The sequence below is a fragment of the Erpetoichthys calabaricus genome, chromosome 4, assembly GCF_900747795.2.
Source record: "Erpetoichthys calabaricus chromosome 4, fErpCal1.3, whole genome shotgun sequence".
NCBI classification, from domain to species: domain Eukaryota; kingdom Metazoa; phylum Chordata; class Cladistia; order Polypteriformes; family Polypteridae; genus Erpetoichthys; species Erpetoichthys calabaricus.
Window position 1 is genome coordinate 135,559,605 of NC_041397.2, and position 15,064 is coordinate 135,574,668.

Genomic DNA, 15,064 nt, shown 5'->3' on the forward strand with positions numbered 1-15,064 from the left:
CTGTAGACATTTAGAGTAAAAAGCTCTCAAACCTTAAAAATTCACCTAAAGTTCATTACAAATTGGCCCATTCTGGGCAATAAAAGGAAAAGAAAAAAGTGCCAACAGTCAGCGCAGATTTGTTCAGCACAAATGACACAAATAAAATTGTGTAAAATTGTACACAGTACCTGGTTTTGATTATGCTTGTTTTTATAAGACAAAAACAAAACCAAATAGTAAAGTGTGTTGTGTAGTGTAGCAAGCTTCCACTAACATTAAATTCATATTATATCCAAACCCGTTAATTATACAGTTCTGTCTCATTGTGACACAAAAACTAAATTCCATAGTAGCTCTTTAACCATACTATAATTACTAAAACTGAAACAAATATATATAAAAATAAAATAGAAATGTCTTTGCAAAATAAAAACTAAACTAAAACTAATTATACATGATGAAGGAAAACGAAAACTAAACTGAATTTACAAGTAAGGTCAGAAAAAATATAGAAATAAAAACTAATATAAAAAGGCAAAACTATAATAACCTTGCTTCAATCTAGCACTTCGGGGGAGGCAACGCTCTGGATAGGCTGGCTCCCCTGGTCCTCCCAGCATGGAGGCGTCCCGACTGGGCAAGGGCCTCAGCCGTCTACCACAATATGTATTGCCATTTAAAATATTAGCCAATGTTTAGCATACTAGTTTATTCAGTTGTCCGGCATTGGTTTTTGTTGCTACAACTAAATATTTGTCTTTATTTCTGAAATGGAACTGGCAATATAGGCAAATATTTACAGAAAAAAATCTGTAATCAGTATCAGTCTTAGACACGAGCATCAGTACCATCCCATAATGCTTGCATATAACAGTCGAGATTTCATTTTGTTTTGTGTGCATTCTTTATAGTTAAACAGAAAATTTTCAATTGGCCTTAGGATATAATTTATTGTTTCCAATTTTAATAAACTAAGTTTAATCATGAAAAAACCAAGACAGAGCTGGTTAAATTAAAATAAAGATCTTACATCATTATCACTGCAAGGATTTGTTCTTCATTTGGAATTACAACACTATAGGAATTAAGCCTCTAGAGATTTAACACAATGAATTAAGTTTAAGCAACATTTCATTCAGACCTCAGAATTCAGAAAAAATGGGCTGTGTTAGGGAAAGGATGATGTACAGTAGTTACTACATGATATAAGTCACAATATTTAGTCTGTGATCTACTTAATGTCATTTTAAATCAAACCAGGAGTCAGGGCTAAAAATATCACTATTGCCAATTAAGAAAATTAGGAATCGGCTTAAAAAAAAAAACAATTTATTATGCACCTTCAAAAGAGGAACCAATTTCAGCAGAATTCTACCCATGACAATTTGTGCAACATATGAAACAGGAAAATCTGTTGATGCATTTAATTATTTCTCTTGCTTGTGGAAATGAGGCAAGAATTACTGAGAAAGCGCAATGGAATGTTGTTTGCCCTTTAGGTAAGCTTTCACCTAGCAGATGCGAAATACTACCAACTGAGGTGGAATTGTATATGCTGGTTCATGGTAAGCCATGTTAGCCACATACATTTTTTCAAAGAGGCAGGAGATATTTCCCATGTAACTACAACCGAAGGAATATCTGGTAGGGCTGTGGTGGCTTTTTTTTTTTTTTTTTTTACAATTAATTGTATATTTTTCATGATTACAATGATAACTGCTGCAATATATTAAATGCGAAAAGTGCCAATTACTTCATTCCATTTAGCACTCCTGCTCTGTCAGATAGATCTAGATATATACTGTTCTACACAGCAAATAAGTGTTGTATTCAAACACAAACACGTTCATGGAGCACAAGTAATTTGTGAACTAGAGGCACCAACATAATGTGAATAATTACAGGTAATAGTGAAGAACTCATTTTTATGAACAGATCCCTAACAACCAACTTTAAAATGTGTTAAATTCTTTCCTTTTCTGTAGCAGCCACCTGAAAAATTGAAAAGTATAAAGAAATGTTGAATGTGCTGTAGATCACCTGATACTTTAAGATGTTTTAGTTCCAAAATGAAGAGAATACAACATAACATGGATTTTTTCCCCCAATAGCAATGACATTGATCCAAAAAATACACGAATACTGTTGGGAGAATTGCACTCATTTATATAACCATCTGCAATTAAATGACATTGTCCAAAAGACAACATGAAAGCTAAGCAAGTAGGACCAAGTCCTAGTAACAGTAGTTCCATGACACAAATATCCGTTAATTACTTGCTTACGCTGATTGTATTATTTATAGTCAGAAAAGGGGGGGATAGAAAGATAAGATCATGGCTACAATACATAAGTAAAAATATATTTTCTGACTGGCTGAGGATCTTGGTACCCAAGGAGAACTTATGACCACAACTTTTGCTACTATAGTATATTTGCTACTACAATTCCTCCATAGTAAGGAAAACTGGCTGAGGGCAAGAATCTCTTACAGGCACCTACCTAGATACAGCCCACCTAGACCCGAAAATCATATGAATATCGCTCACTCTTGAAACAGAAATGCTGAGGATTCACAAGAAAATGTCGACAAAGATCCACAGAATTTGCAATCTGATGAACAGCTGGTACTCATGACAAGAGTTTTCAAAGCACTTGATATGCTGAAAGCTTGAGCATGTCTTTGTATTACGTTCACATACACTACGCTTTCTAGAGATTGTAATGGATGGACCAGCATCCCAGCCAGGATGGACCTCATTCCCTTACCTAGCTGGGAGGCCACTATAACAAATGGTCAGGAAGGGAGGCATGACATTCCCAATCCACCAGGAGGTGGGCATGGAAGGACAGAGAGATTGAAATCCCAGCAACAATAACCCCGTATGAGAGCTGAAGACATGCAGGACAGTGGGAGCCTCCCACACACAGCTTATCACAAGCCCAACCCTGCCCCAAACGACTGGGTAGCAGCATCACTTGTGGCAAGTGCCTTTACAGATGCCGGCAGTGCAGCACTGGAATTAGGGCCCCCATTGGGTTCCGCGGGGGCTGCCAGTGGAGTTTGTTTGAGTTGACTGCCTTGTTCCTATTCCACCTGGCCTGGAAATGCTTCCTGGAGACAATGGTTTGAACTCCGAAAGTTCTCTCCGGTCACATTTAAAAAACAGCCTTCCACTTTGCCTAGGAGTCAAAGTCAGGAGGTGGTGGACAATGCTTGCTTGGAGGTATGGGGTTGAGCACAAAGAAGCCTATCAAATGTACATTTGGGAAAACAAACTTATTTTATTTGAACCCAGGACTGACTGTGTGTGTAGTTCTGGCTGATATTTGGGGCTCAATGATAACCCCGTGACCACAAGATAAAATGGTAACCGCTGAGGCTTTTAAAGTTTGTTTTTTTGAATACAATTTTTTAAACGTTTTAAGGCACAAACTCTGAAGTACATGATGACAATGTTTGTTAAGTACATGGGAAAAGTAGTTGCAGTTATCAATAGTCCGTGAGGCAATCTACAATAAACTGCTTGTGTTTTTAATCCTTTGTTACTTAACATGGACACTGAGCACATTAAATGATTTAGACCACTTCTGAAGTTATACATTAGCACATATACTGTAAATAAAAGGGAGATGAGAGAAATTCCAGTCCAATAAAAATAGCATTATAAGCCAACAGTAACGTGATACTGCACAGTAAAAAGGTTTTCTTGTCTACTTTAACCCAAACTCATTAAAATACATTAGAGCAATATTTTCTAGGAAATCTGAAGAAACTCCTGTTATACCCTTTTCTGGATCTGTTAAGCCAAGTTTACAACTGGCACATCCAGCAAATAAATCTCCTCACATCAACATCTGGCTTTGTTCATATTACACATCCTTAACCAAACAGGCTTACAAATTAATCACACTTGCATCTTCAAAAGCACTACTTACATTTTCAGAAACCACAGACCTGTTAGAAAGGGAGGCCCCTCTGACCACAACTTACATCAAGTCTAAATTAAAACCAAGGCAGCGAAGTTAAGAGAAAGATAATAAACCAAGAAAAAAACAATTTCACTTCAAACTTAAAATACTTCTAATTTAAAAGTCACAAGGCAGTCCAACAGATTTTGGATGCTTATTTTCTTTCCTGTCTGCTTTTTTTAAACCCAATACTATTTGGATCATAAGAAGAAGAAGAAAAAAAAAAACACTTTGTTTTTTTACTTGAGGAATAATTGGAAAAATGTACTGGATAAATGGAAAATATGTTTACATACAGTTCATACAAGTTAATAAAACAAATCTCCCCAATGACCTAAAACTATGGTATGTACTGTATAATATTAAAATATGGATAAGGTCATTTTAATAAAGAAATTGATTCTGGCCACATTTCAACACTCCTTGGCCTTACTTGATTTCTAAGATCAGGTCAGAAGCCCCTGGTATTTGTAGGGTTGAATGGCATTTACCATTTTCAGTGAATATATATCCCAACTCTGACCAGGCTATAACTCACAGCTCTGATTAATACCATAGTACAGCACCCGGCACACATGCAAGTTCACATCACTCTATGGTGGCTTCCAAGTTCCCATTCTTTCGTAGGATCTCAGGGACACTGAACTGGGACAAAGGGAGCAATACCAGAAAGAGAAACAGCAAGTGTAGAATCCAAAAAGTGCATTTATTGTGCAAAGGTAAATACAATAAAAAGGTGCACTTCAATAATTTTAGGTGAGAAAAAAGCACAAGAAAATTCAACAAAAATAAATATCGCCTACACTCAAATTACTTCTGGCTTGCACAAGGTAAACAGGATTACCAGTTCAGCATCAAGAGGTCACCATTTAACAGCTCTAACCTCTTCCACACTTAAAGACAACTACAACACTTATTTATATAGCACGTTTTCATACAAGTGATGTAGCTCAAAGTGCTTTACAAAATGAAGAAAGAAAAGTTTATAAAAAAAATAAATATAAAAATAAGATTAGGCAAGTAACAAAGAATAAAGGTCTGATGGCCAGGAGGACAGAAAAACAAAAACTCCACAGGGCTGGAGCCATGCTAAAATAATGGATTTTTAGCAGTTATTTAAAGTGCTCCACTGTATTAGCCAGGTGAATTCTTATTGGCAAGCTATTCCAGATTTTAGGTGCATAACAACAGAAGGCCGCCTCACCACTTCTTTTAAGTTTAGCTCTTGGAATTATAAGCAGACACTCATTTGAAGATCTAAGGTTACGATTTGGAGTGTAAGGTGAAAAGCATTCCAAAATACAGGATGGAGCAAATTATTTATGGCTTTGTAAACCAAAGGCAGTATCAAAAAAAAAGTCAGTTCTAAATGGCATGAGTAACCAATGTAGTGAAATCAAAACGGGAGAGATTGTGCTCAGATTTTCTTTTCCTAGTTAAGATTCTGGCAGCTGCATTCTGCACTAGTTGCAACCGATTGATGTCTTTTTTGGGTAGTCCTGAGAGAAGTGTATTATAGTAATCTAGTCAACTAAAAAACTAATTTTTTCAGCATCTTGCAAAGCTATTTCTGGTAATCCGATTAATATGTGATTTAAAATTCAAGACAATAATTACCCCTAAATTATTTACCTCTCTCTTGACTTTTAAGCCTAATGGATCAAGTTTATTTGTAATACCCCACTATATCCATTTTGCCAATCATTAAGATTTCTATTTTCTCCTTATTTAGTTTGAGAAAATTACTATTTCATCCATTCAGAAACACAAATAAGACATTGGGTCAGTGAGACAATAGAGCCGGGTCATCAGGTGCTATTGTTAAATACAGTTGTGCGTCATCTGCATAGCTGTGGTAGCTCAAATTATGCCTTGAGATAATCTGACCTAATGGAAGCATATAGATTGAAAAGAGCAGTGGACCCAGGATTGATCCTATTGGAACACCATATAGAATATCATGCATCTTTGAAGTATAATTACCACAACTAACAAAGAATTTTCTACCTGTTAAGTAAGACTCAAACCAATGTAAGACATTGCCAGAGAGGCCCACCCACTGTCTAAGGTGATTTATAAGAATATTGTGGTCAATGGTATCAAATACTGCTCTCAGATGTAAGAGGATGAGAACAGATAAACAGCCTCTATCTATTTAGCTGTGTAACAACTGCCTTTTCTAGGATTTTACTTAAGAAAGGCAGGTTAGAAATAGGTCTAAAATTGTCAAAAACAGAGTTGTCGAGATTATTTTTCTTGAGCAGGGGTTTCACAACAGCAGTCTTAAGACAGTCTGGGAAGACCCCCCGTATAGAATGATGAATTTACTATGTCAATCACACTATCAATTAGCATACTTCAAAGATACTACTTTGGAAAACCTTGTTGGTATTGGGTCAAGGACGCAGGTGGAGGTTCTCAGTTGAGAAACTATTCTACCTAGATTGACCCAAACTATCCTGGTGAAAGAATTTAATTAGCTTAAAATGGAATACCAGGATTTAATAGGATACCTATACAGGCTTCTCCTCCAAACCCACAACTGAATTAATCTCATCTCATCATAGTCTCAAATTTCTCCACATACTGAAATTATCAGTTTTCTAGCCTAAGACTAAATTCATCTAACCCAGGGGTGTCCAACTCCAGTCCTAGGGCCTCAGTGACTTCAGGTTTTCATCTAACCCTTTTCCTAATCAGCGAGGAGTTTTTACTCCTAATTAACTCCTTTTCCGTTCATTTTCATAACCCTGTTTTTAAGGATTCAGTCCTCTGAATTGATTTGTTTCTTCATTAAAGGGCAGCCAAACAGAAATGAGATGTGAAACGAGCCAAAACATGATCAGCTAAATTGGGACATCAAACTCCAGCCAATTTCACTCCAATTAGTTTCTTAATGAGAAGGCAATTCTTGCTGTTAATTAAAGCCATTATTGAATATCATGACTTGTTGCTGCTCTCATTCTGCCACAGCAGACTTAATTTTCTGTTTTTTCTAAGACCACCATCAAGATGTTTTGGTGACCTGAGCAGACCAACATGACCGAGACCTTCACCTTTTATATTTTCAGGTTAGCGGTCATGTGGTGGCTTTTTTTGAGTCTCATTATTGTTTGACTGCTCATTAAGGAAAAAAAATGACTAAGGGGTCGGAGTCACGTTAATTAAAACTAAGGCAAAACATGTTAATCAGCAGCAAAACCACTCATTAACTAGAACCAGAGTTGAACAACCCTGATCTAACCAGAGTCTAACACCTCTCACTCAGGTCACATGCCAAACGTGGATTCTATCAATGCAACCTGTGTCATGTACACAAACTCCCTACAGTCCTCAAAATGTACTGCCCACAATACTCACATGATGATGCCTGTTCCTGTCATAATTGTTCTAACAAATAAATATAATCCAATGATCATTTTTAGGATTTTATGCAAATCCAGTCAGGAATTCTATTCGTGAAGAACAAAACAAAATCAGAAGGCCAAGAAAATTCTGAAAAGTCGGGAAAACAAAAAAAGCCCAGATTGCCACTTATTTCATGCAAAGTAGGTATGCATGGTATGCTGGTACTGAAAAAAGCATCCGGGAAAACAGAATTTTAAAATGGTACAACTGCAGCATTTTGTTAATTTTGGTACCAGAAGGCAAACGGTAGTTTTCATGCACCTCTTGCTGAGTTATAATGAATGCAACTCTCCCCCCACCCACCTTGTTACTGGCTTGCAGAGCACAGTGGTTGCAGGGAGGCGCACATGTGTGCGGGATTGGGGAACAGCATCTGTGAGACCAAGGTAGTTCTGTTATTTGTATCAGTTTGGTAGCTGTACTAAGGTCCAAAAGCAGATAATAACAAAGTCCAAAATTTCAGTAATAATCCAATACTAACATAAGCAATAAAAATTATGAACTTCCCTGTGGAAAAAATATCAGAATACAACAACATATTTGAGTAATCAGCAGAAGGAACAAAGTGGGAATATTTACACTCAAAATCAGTGGCCATTTTCTGCATTAAGGGACTGCTGTGTAAAGTAAGTCATAAGCTTCCCTCAGTAACTTATAACTCATTAAAATGCTTATAACAACCCTCAGGTTTATATTCTTAAGATTTATTTCTATTTTTTTTTCTAATAAAATTTACTCAGTGTAATTACTTATTGAGAAAAATATTGCTTCTTGTAGTGTGTGTGCCTTCACCGGTGGAGTGCTAGAGAAGCCAGTTCCAGCTAAAATGTTAACCAACTGGCCATCGTAGTGTTCTCTCATACCCTTGGGATGTACAACGTATGTGCTTATATGCAACTTGAAATTTACAATTTAGCGATGGAGTCTAAAGGTCAACCCCAGACAATCTAAACATTGCTTCAAAATTATCCCACTTGAGATCATGCAGCACAAAACCAACAAACAAAGATTTTAAAGAGTACTAACATTTGCTCCCTAAATAGCAGCCATGGTACTGCATTTTGATTTCCACAACCACTGAGAAGGACCGTGCTAAATTTGACAAAGTCACCAAGAAAGGCTGTGTGTGTATGCTTTCTTATTTGTGGAAAACAAGTAAACAGTAAAATATCAGACATACACTGTGCAGTTCAAGTTTTGCTAGTACAAGCATTCTGCACATTCGTTCCATGTTATTAAGGCATGTTCCTTTTCACTTCAAAGCTGTTCAATCTAAATTTGTGGTGTTGCCATTTCAATTCAAGCAGTTCATAGCCAATGGATTTTATATGGCTGTATTATGTCTGACGATGACAATGTTAAATGGGTATTCACGATGATCTCTGATGCCAGTCGAGACAAACCAGGCCTCAGCATCCCATTGTTCAAATGACACTTGTGATGTGAATGGTGTGGTGAACTTAAATGTTTCACTAGTCATTAGTAAAAGGACATAAATATCAACTTAAGTTGATCATATAAGTTATAGAACATCCACTCTAAGGATGCACTGATCAGGGTTTTTTTTTTTTTTTTTTTTTTTTATAGCTGATACAAGTCATCAATTTCATGTTACTGAACTGGCAGATTCAGATTTATTTTCTTCCTTCTTTCTCCCTTTAAAAAACTTTTTACACAAAGTTCTTGCATAGACCAGACACACAGAAGCCATATGTTCTATTTAAACTCTTAGCTTTGGTAGTTTCATAATTAAATTTTAGACATCAGGCGTTAGGTGTTCATTTTTTATAACAAAATGAAATTCTGTAGGGTTTATTGTTCAGTAACCATAAAAAATACTAGCAAATAAAACTCCCTTAAAATACATACTTTAATTAAATATGTAAAGAAAATATTTACCCATAATACAAATAGCATAAAATAAAAATAACATTCTGATTATTCATGACTAGCAAAATACCCGCGCTTGTGCAGCGGCGAAGTAACTGCCTTAAAATTTTTATTAAGAAAAGTAAACCTTTTTAAACTGAGGGAAAATATACCAATAATTATTTGTTAAGGATCCTCTTTGTATACCACGTTGTCAGTTCGGCCCTCGGGTTGTAATATGACCAAGCTGGTGCGCTGAGCTTACTCTTGAGCATGCAACGTATAGTTGGCCATGTGAAAAGCAATCTTGCCTCAAATCTATGCCAACCTTTTGTAGGGTCTGTCCCTGAGACTTATTGTCATTGCTAAAGCAGAGCCCTTACTGGAATTGGAGGCGTTTTGAATTGAAATGGGTTTCATTCGATAACTTCACATCCAGCTTTTGAGAGTTTAAACATTCATAAACATCAAAGTGTCCACTACTCAAATCGTCACCTGTGAATCTAACATGTTTAAGAGGCATTGGTGGTTGTCCAAAGGTGTAAAATATTTGGTAATTTCGGTACACTTGAAAGCGACAACCGAACAATTCAGCAGCAGTCATCAACTCACATGCAGAACCATAGGTGAAGGGCTTAAGCATTTCACTCTTATAGTGCTCCTGTGTAGTATAATTATCTACCGTACCGTCATCAGTCCACATCTTGAACCTGTCCCAGTCATTCAATACATAAGACACAATGTTCCTCACGGATATCAAGAGTGAGCCTGATATGGCCGTGCAACCCTGCCCAGGATTGGTTCCTGCCTTGTGCCCTGTGTTGGCTGGGATTGGCTCCAGCAGACCCCCGTGACCCTGTATTCAGATTCAGCAGGTTGGAAAATGGATGGATGGATGGATGGATGGATGGATGGATGGATGGATGGCCGTGCAATATTCAACACAGAGGATGGAAAAGGCAGTCGCCATCTCCGGGCATGTAAACCACTCAGTAAGTGACAGTTCTTTGATCGATGGTGATCACCTTGATAGACATGTTAATGGGGGTACAGTTGGAAAGATAAAGGAAATGGGTACCTGAACAATGTAAACTAAGTCTAAAATACCGTAACTATAATCGTAATAAACGAACAATAAAACAGCAGAGGCGGCATGGATTAACACTAGAATTACCAGAGTCTACGAAAAAACTCGTAGATCCGGCCCACCATAAATCGCTTCTTAAATCCGTTCACACCTCTCCGCCAGCGTCTTTTGTCCTCTAAATGTGCTGATAAAAGACAAGCTGCCAGCAGCCAGCTATTCTATCCCCCCTGACTTAGAACGTGAAAGCACTTTTCCCAGCTCATGCCTTGATTGATTGTCTGGGAGTGAACTGGAGTTTTAGACTTGAAATAATACATCGTTATTTGGAACACACGCATTCCATGTGTGTACCGTTTCTACAGTAATCTGTGTAAACACATTGTTAAAACAGAAACTTTTTCATATTTTAGTAATAAATGTTACAAAATGTAGGCATAAACTATAGAATGCGTAAAGCCCGAGTTCCTAAGATCAAATAAACACTTTCACAAAAGCTACACGCACCACACAACAGTTTTCGGTGGCGCAGCGCGCTACTAGATTTGCCTCTCGGTGCGAGTAGCTTTTCTCTGCCTCACAAACATGAATTCAATTCCCCCGCTGGGGGATAAAGTGTTACTTGTTTTTTTCTTTTTTAACCTCAAACGGACATAAAATTTATAAATTGGTATGTACTGTCAGTTAAGTGAGATTGTTATATTTTCATGTGGGATGCTCCTTTTAAAATATTTTTTTAACAATTGAGACTGCAATTAACATGAACAACCGTCCTTATAACTTATTTTTCAAGATCCATAACACACAGACAGACAGAGCACTGCGTAATACAGAGACAGACAGGCAGAGATATACAAATAAAACAGGAAGGCACATGTACTGAAAGAAAAAAAAATCAACATGTGCGTTGTTTCCTGCAGCACTGAATAAGCTCACCCGCTCTAACATCACCCCTCCCCCGATCTGACTCTCTAAGTAACAGCGCAAGTACAGGACCACAATCAAGTGCATGTGTGTACTGTATAATATTAACAAAAAAGAGCAGCTTACTACTGAAAACGGCAAATATAGGAGTAAGTGGGGGAGTCGAACCAGGACTCTTGATTACACTTGGTTTGCGTCGTGTACTTGTGCTGTATGGATTGATTCTGAATGCGACTGAAAAGTGAATTAAAAAAAAAAAAAAGCTACCTTTACCAGTATCATAAGTTACAACCGGCTGTTACAGACTGAAATCAAATTTTATGTTGTTATTCTAAAATTGTAAGAATAAGAGCAGTTCACTTACTCGAAGTGGAGCCGTGCGGGATCGAACTCGCCACCTCTGATTCCCAGTCAGGAGCTGATACCATTACGCCACCGCGGCGGTTGTAGTAAGATTATCAATGTGGCAATGCTAACGCGGCTTTTTTTTTTTTTGTGCAGTTATATTTTTGAATAAAAGCGCACGTGTTCTCTTATTTGTACCTTTTGTGAAAGTGTTTCTTTGATATATGGTCTTCAGGCTTCATACGTTATATAGTTTTATGCTACATTTTTTTCATTTACTATTAGAATATGAAAAACGTTTCTGTTTTAAAAATGTGTTTGCACAGACTACTATAGAAAACGGAACACACATGAAATGCGTGTATTCCAAATAACGCTATATTATTTTCCACTCTAAAACTCCACTTCAATCCCAGATACTGTAATCAAATCAAGGCAAGGCATGAGCTAGGAGAAGTTCGTTCTAAGTCGGTGGGGGGGGATGGAATAGCTGGCTGCTAGTAGCTTGTGTTTATTAGCACATTTAGATGACAAAAGACTCTGGCGGAGAGGTGTAAACGATTTACAGACTGCGATTTAAGGTGGGACGGATTTACGAGTTTTTTCGTAGGCTCTGGTAATTCTAGTGTTAAATAAAAAGGCTGCAGTTATCAGCAGGGAGACGTGAATACCGTGGCGAAGCAAGGAAGGGGAATGAAGAGACCGGAGCGACGGACGGCCTATATAGGCAGGCAGCCAACTACGTGGGGAGGTGTGGGGGGATGGGGGGACCCAACACCGTCTCACACGGCGGACTGAACTGCAGTGCTATGGACGTATGCATGTACGTACTGTAAGTAGATTCAGTTAGTGTTGGGAACCCCGCGTACCAAATTTCTTGAAGATGGGCCCATAAGTAACAAAGACCGTTGGAAAGTTTCAATATGGCGACTGACAGTGGCGTCATACCACCGAAATAAGTACGTACATCGGTTTCAGTTAGCACAGGGAAGCCGCCTACCAAATATCGTGAAGATGGGGCCATAAATAAGAAAGATTAACATGGCGGACGTTGTCGACCGGTTACACGTAGGAATTTCGAAATGAAACCTGCTTAACTTTTGTAAGTAAGCTGTAAGGAATGATCCTGCCAAATTTCAGCCTTTCTACCTACACGGGAAGTTGGAGAATTAGTGATGAGTAAGTCAGTGAGGGCTTTGCCTTTTATTAGTACATACTAGCAAAATACCCGTGCTTCGCAGCGGAGATGTAGGGTGTGTTAAAGAGGTTATGAAAAAGAAAAGGAAACATTTTAAAAATAACGTAACATGATTGTCAATGTAATTGTGTTGTCATTGTTATGAGTGTTGCTGTCTTTTTATATATATAATATATACACACACACAGACACATATATATACATAAATATTTACATATACATATATACACATCTACGTATATATACACATATCTACACATATATATATAATATATATACATATATATTATATATATACATATATATATATAATATATATACATAATATATATATATATATTAATATATATATATATATAATAATATATATATATTATACACTAGCAAAACACCCGTGCTTCGCAGCGGTCAGTCAGTCAGTGAGTCAGTGAGGGCTTTGCCTTTTATTAATTAGTATATACTAATTAATAAAAGGCAAAGCCCTCACTGACTCACTCATCACTAGTTCTCGAACTTCCCGTGTAGGTGGAAGGCTGAAATTTGGCAGGGCTCATTCCTTACAGCTTACTTACAAAAGTTAGGCAGGTTTCATTCGAAAATTCTACGTGTAATGGTCCATAACTGGAACCTGTTTTTTGTCCATATACACTAATGGAGAGGCGAGAGTCACGTATCGCGTCATCACACCTCCTACGTAATCACTTGAACTAAAAACAAGGAAGAGATTTACAGCACGAGTCAAACGCGGGAACGAAGGTAAATGATGTTAATTTTTTGAGTGTCTTTTAAATACTGTGTAAGCATACATATTAACACATGTGCAATTAAAAGTGTGCATTTACGGGGTGATTTCTCAGCTTAAAAGCTCGCCTTTTATTAAAAAGGTAAATGCTAACTAGTTTTCATTCTGAAGGGCACAAACCACGTTGGATTTTTGTAATGATAGTTGATTAGTAAGGTCTATTTAGGGATACTTACAAATGATTAGTAATGCCTGTGAATGCCGATGCAAGTAGGAGGAATGGGCGCGAACTAAACAACGATAGTAACTTGTACAGTAAATGTCTCTAAAGTCCTGTCTATTAAAAAGTTTATTTATATCTTTCAATCCTGTGTATTGATTAAACTACGAACCTAACAAGATCACTACATGGTGTCAGAAGTGGCGGATTGGAAGAGGAATCTGAAGAGGAGGTTCAGCTTTTTGAACGAGTCGCGTGTCTGTGATTAACCCGAAACACGTGTATCAAGAAAGCGCTAAGGACGTTCTAGGCAAAGAGAAAAAAAATATGTTAGGATTAACAGCCCCCACCAAATCTCCAGTTAAAGGGAAATGTAGCTGAAAATTGGAAAAGATTTAAACAGAGATTCGAGTTGTATCTTGCTGCGATTGAAGCAGATAGGAAAAGTGAAAAAATGAAAGCGTCTATGCTTCTACATGTAATTGGCGAAGAGGAGCTAGAGGTGTATAAACAATTTCAGTTTGAAGAAGATGGAGACAATATGAAATTGAACAAAATAGTTGAAAAATTCAAAACGTATTGCAACCCAAAGCGCAATGGTGACGTTTGAGCGGCACAAGTTTTTTACATGTTTCCAGAAAAGTGGAGAAACATAAGACCAGTATGTGACGGAATTGCGTAATAGGAGCTGTTCTAAGAAGAAACCGTCAAGACTATCAAAGGACCAATAAACCTCTAATCAGAACACTAACACCAGCGAAACAAATATTAACGAGAAAACAAGTATAAATCAGGAAAGAACATCTCAACTGCAAACACAATTAACCAGAATATCAAAATGTCAAGTAAAACCACCAGAACGACTCATTGAGACATGTTGAGTATTAAAGGAACATTTTCAATTAAGAAAAATGCTGAATTCCTTTAACAGTTGTGCTTTTTACACATAGTTTGAATGCTGGATGTATGCCTGAAATGTTCTGGATAGTTCAGTTGTTTGAAGTGATAAAGAATTAAGCGTGTGCATTTATGGAGTGATTTCTCAGGCTTAAAAGCTCGGCCTTTTATTAAAAAAGGCTAAATGCATACTGTTTTCATTCTGAAGGGCACAAACCACGTTAGATATTTCAGCCGTTAAACGCGCAAAAATGATCGGTACGCCAGATAAATAAGCGCAAACATATATCAGTTGTATTGTATGCTTACAATACATATTGAAATGTGTTAATCGTTAACTAATAGTATGGGATGGTGTTTTTCGACTCGCGGCCTTGAATTTAAACGATTGCATGTCTTGGTGGGTTTGCATAGCTTATTGTC

The 15,064-nt window shown here is 37.3% G+C and overlaps 1 protein-coding gene across 5 annotated transcripts in view; it reads right to left on the minus strand.

Moving 5' to 3' along the window:
- scml2 (Scm polycomb group protein like 2) overlaps nucleotides 1-15,064 on the minus strand; it is a 245,881-nt gene that overhangs the window by 203,919 nt on the left and 26,898 nt on the right. The window contains exon 1 of one of the 5 annotated variants that reach the window (XM_051927105.1): nucleotides 3,922-3,942. The exons of the other annotated variants lie outside the window; for them this stretch is intronic. The gene's annotated coding sequence lies outside the window, so the exon portion shown is untranslated. Of the gene's footprint in view, nucleotides 1-3,921; nucleotides 3,943-15,064 lie in introns of those variants that run through there. 5 annotated transcript variants of the gene reach the window in all.